Source organism: Vombatus ursinus, unplaced genomic scaffold, assembly GCF_900497805.2.
Source record: "Vombatus ursinus unplaced genomic scaffold, bare-nosed wombat genome assembly UNPS02013747.1, whole genome shotgun sequence".
Lineage (NCBI taxonomy): Eukaryota > Metazoa > Chordata > Mammalia > Diprotodontia > Vombatidae > Vombatus > Vombatus ursinus.
Genome location: NW_020953525.1, coordinates 5,320 through 10,161, shown reverse-complemented (window position 1 = coordinate 10,161; position 4,842 = coordinate 5,320). Strand labels below are relative to the sequence as shown.

The 4,842-nt window shown below is 40.0% G+C and overlaps 1 long non-coding RNA gene across 1 annotated transcript; it reads left to right on the top strand.

Moving 5' to 3' along the window:
* The first annotated feature begins 2,770 nt into the window (after positions 1-2,770).
* Positions 2,771-3,633, top strand: LOC114040596. Its single transcript, XR_003568801.1, has 2 exons — positions 2,771-2,917; positions 3,100-3,633. It is a non-coding gene; the product is annotated as an uncharacterized LOC114040596 (long non-coding RNA).
* Positions 3,634-4,842: the final 1,209 nt, after the last annotated feature.

Here is a 4,842-nt window from a genome sequence, read left to right as displayed (position 1 = left end):
TCTTTCTTTCTTTCTTTCTTTCTTTCTTTCTTTCTTTCTTTCTTTCTCTCTCTCTTTTTTCTTTCATTCTTTTTTTTATTCAAATCTTCTTGTACAAAATGACTAATATGGAAATGTTTTACATGATTGCACATGTATAACCTATATCTGATTGCTTGTACTATCTCAGGGAAGGGTGAGAGAGGGAGGGAAGGAAGGATAGAATTTGGAGCTCAAAACTTGAAAAAAAACAAGTGTTAAAATTTTTTTAACATGTAATTGGGGAAAATATGTTATATTTTTAAAAAAGAAAAATAAACAATGGGACTAAGAAAAAAAATAACACCAACCTTTCAGAGTGATTTTGAGGATCAAATGAGATAATTTTTGTAAAGTGCTTTGCAAACCTTGAAGCTCTTAGTGCTGTCATAATCATCATCATCACCATTGTTATCATCATCATCCATAAATATTTATTAGACCAAATCCATGGCTGTGGCATTGCTCCCAGCTTGTCAAGGGGCTCAAATACTGCCTGCTTCCCCTTCTTGTACCTCCCTCCTCTCCTTCCATGTCTGAGCTGCTCATGAACAATTCTTCTAGAGGTCTCCTAGGAAGCTAATGAGGTTTGTTTCCCATAATCAGCCTTTCCCCTGTCTCTTGCCTTGCCCATCACCATTTTCAGAAGCATTTCTTAAGTGTTTATTTGTATGGGGTTACATAATCTCAAGTAAATGAGTAAAGAAATGGAGTAGAGTGATGGTGCAGTGTGCCCTGATTAACCTCTACAGGAAGCAGAAACTTTACCATATACTGCTAGATCACAGTGAGCAACCACAGCTTTGGCTCTGCTTGGAATGCAGAAATCTGCTTGTTGATGAAAATTTATTTTAAAGGTGGTCATTCTCTTGGTGGTGGTTGTTGTTGAGTCATACCCATCTGTTCGTAACCCAATTTAGAGTTTTCTTGGCAAAGATACAGGAGTGTTTTGCCATTTCCTTTTCCACCTCATTTTACAGATGAGGAAACTGAGGCAAACAGGGTTAAGTGACTTGCCCAGGGTCACACAGCTAGTAAACGTCTGAGGCCAGATTTGAACTCAGGTTTTTCTGACTCTAGTCCTGGCCACTGTGCCACTTAGCTTCCTTGATCATTCTCTAGTCCTGAAAGTAAGAATTTCTAATAAACATATGAATATAAATCAAAACTGAAAAATTAGAGCCTTGCACTTGGGTGCTATCTCTCTCCATGATGTATGTGTCAGTACAATATCTTGATACTTGAACAAACATCAGTATCATTAAATTGGGTGAAGGGACGGGTGGTTATTCAACAACAACAATGATAAAAGCTAGCATTTAAATAGTGCTTTAAGGTTTACAAAGCACTTTACATATATTATCTCATTTGATCCTCAACCACCCTGTGATGTAGATGCTAGCATTATCCTTATATTTATAGAAGAGGAAACTGAGTCAGAGATTCAGCCACTGTCCCTTCTATATCCTGAAGAGAATAGGGATCATAGATTTAGGGCTGCAAAGGGCATTGGAGGCTTTCATGTTAAAACCCCCTCGTTTTACAGATGAAGAAACTGAGGTTGAGAAAGATTAAATGACTTGCCCTGGGTTAAACAACTAAATAAATATCTGAGGCAGTATTTGAACTTGGATCTTTCGAACTCTGAGTCCATTGTTCTGTGCACTGTGCTGCCTAGCTGATCTGAGTTAACAGATTATTGGCTAGGTTTAGCCAACGATGTTGTGATGGAAAAGTTGTGACAGGAGCCCCTAGGTTTGATATGGGCTCTGTGAACAACTATTTCTTTGCCCTGGGGAGGCAGCTGGGTCTGGAGAGTAGAAGAGTTGAGTTCAAATTTGTCTTCTAATGCTGTGTGACCCTGGACAAAGTGTTTGACCTCTGTCTGCCTCAGTTTATTCAAATGTAAAATGGGGATAATAATAGCACCTAGCTCTCAGGACTGTTGTGAGAATCAGAGGAGATATTTATAAATTGCTTAGCGTGGTGCTTGGTGTGTAACAGGTGATTGATAAATGCTTGTTTCCTTCCTTCCTGGGGCAAGACAACCTCCCTGGGTCTTGGACCCTTCATCAGTTAAATGAACAAGTTGGATGCCATGATTTTTAAGGTCTCTCACATCTCTAAATCCTATGACCCTTGGTTTTGTTACTTAAAACTTTTAGCACTCAAATGTATTATGTCACCCATTCATAGAATCAAGAACCAGAAAGGTTCTTGGAAATTATCCCTCTTTCACCCTCATTTTACAGTTGAGGAGACCATAGCCTAAAGAGCAGTGAAGTAGCCAATGTCACACAAGTAAGCAGTCAGGTTGGGCTTTAATTCCATATCCTTTGACTTTAGAAACAAAGGCTTTTCCCCCTAATCCACACTGCCTTGGCCACCAACTATATCCAACCTACTTAAACAAATAGAGGGAGGAGTGCTGAGCTAATGCCTGTATAATGTTTTGAAAACCTTTGTCAAAGCTGTTTTGTATCCTGAATTCATGATTACTTGGGATAGCAATGAAAAAAAACAAAACAGACAAAACCCAAGATAGCTTTCTATATGTATGTATATGTGTGTGTGTGTGTGTGTGTGTGTGTGTATACATAAGCCACGTAACCCCATGTTCCGTAGAAAACGTGCCACCCGATGGAATTCAAGTTCTTAGGCATGCTTTCTTAAGCTTAGAAACACTGGCCCAGGTCAGGGAGTTAAATCTCCGTGATAGCCATGGGATTCCTTCTTTACCCCGTAGGTGATGAGATGAAGGATGAAATGGAAGATTCGATTGCCGATCTTTCTGCTTTGATTCTGTGGTGAAAACCGTTTTGTTCTGAAAACAAAGCTACAGCTCTTCTAATGACCTCCTGTGGCAATTCATTCACCAGGCTGATTAATGGCTGCAGAGGTGCGTGGGATTCCCCTCAGCGAGAGCTAAATTTAGTGTTTTCATTACTAGTGACGATTTATTTCCCCTCTTTAAAATTTCATCAGCTATTTTAGTCTAAAGCTTCTCTCAGTGTTAAGGCATCTTGATTTCCATTGAACTGATTCCACGGTTTCGTTTTTTTTTTTTTTTTTTTTTTGCAGCTGGTATGCTCCAGTGGAAGCTAGGAATGAAGGTTTTAGACTTCATGTCGGCTGTCTTCTTGTTTGGGATAAGTCTCCTTCTGTGTTCCTGCTGCTGCTTTCCTTAGTTTAGTCCTCAGTGAAATGTGGAGACTCTTCCCACCACCTAACTGTTTCCTAAGCAGCATTTTACTCTTTCTCTTATGACATGGAAATAACACACTGACATCAACTAGACACATGTTTATATTTTTATAAGGTGATATAAATGAAACTGGGATGGATATTTAGAATTTAGACATGATGTAGTGGAAAGAATACTAGATTTGGGTTTAACGGCCCTGTGTTCAAGTTCAGGCTCTGCTATTTGCTCTCCGTGACCTTTGGCACATTATTAAGCCTCTCTTCCCATAAGTTTCTTCAACTGTAAATGAAAGGATTGAACTAAATCAGTGGTTTGTGCCATGGATTCCTTTGACAGGCTAGTTAAGCCTCTAGAGGCCTTCTCAGAATAATGTTTTTAAATGCATAAAATAAAATGCATAGGATCATAAAGGAAATCATTAATATTGAAATTCTTTTACCAAAATATTGTTAAAAACAAGTTTACAGAGCTCAAGTTAAGAACCCGGACACTCAATGGTTTTTAAGAATCCTTTCATCTCTACCATTCCATGATCTAGGAGGATCTGGTTTTCTGTGATTCTTCTAAATTAACACACTAGTAGGGCCTGGGGTTGGGTAGGGTGAAGTGGGGGACTTCATAAGCTGATAATTCAATTCAATAACTGTTTATTAGCCTGTGCAAAGTACTGGGTGAACTGCTGTGGGGAACATAAGGGAATATATGACAGATTCTCTGCCCTTGAAGAGCTTAGCACTTAGTTGGGGAAGCAAGGCATAAATGCAAGAAAAATTACACCAAAGGTTTGTGATTTCTGAGGGAGAGGAGGGAGATGGGTTAGAAATCATTACTGTTGGGCAGCTAAGTGGCACAGTGGATAGAGCACCGGTCCTGAAGTCAGGAGGACCTGAGTTCAAATCTGGCCTCAGACATATAACACTTACTAGTTGTGTGACCCTGGGCAAGACACTTAACCCCATTGCCTAGCCCCCCTCCCCAAAAAAAATCATTACTGTGATGTTTCCTCTCCCAGGTTTCAATGCCAGAGGCTGGGTGCATTGTCCACTTTCCCCAGACTGACCAGTTTCCCCACACCTCTCTTTTCTATGCTAGCATTGATTATTCAATAAGGGATTGCTGTTATTTAGTTATTGAGTCATGGTGGACTCTTTGTGATCCCATGGACTTGTCCATGGGGTCTTCTTGGTAAAGACTCTAGAGTGGTTTGCCATTTCCTTCTCCAGTGTGCCCTGATTTTACTGTTAAGGAACTAAGGCAAATAGGGGTTAAATGACTTGCTGAAGGTCACACAGCTCATAAAGTTCTGAGAATAGATTTGAACTAAGGTCTTCCTGATTCCAATCCCAGTGCTCTAGTCATTGTACCACCTAGCTGCCCCTTAAATAAGAGATAGTAGTCATTAATTTGTTTTATGTAGAGGAAAATAGACAATACAGTAATGGGGGGAGAACACAGGGTGGAATGGTACAGTTCACCAGATATAACAGTGGTCAGAGCCAGGTGCTTCTGACTGCAGGAACAAAAATGACTTTTTTGCTCAGACTCCTTCCCCTTCATGGGAAGAAGGGAGGGAGAGGTGGACCTCAGAGGAATCACTCAATTAGAAGGGAAATGTCTTT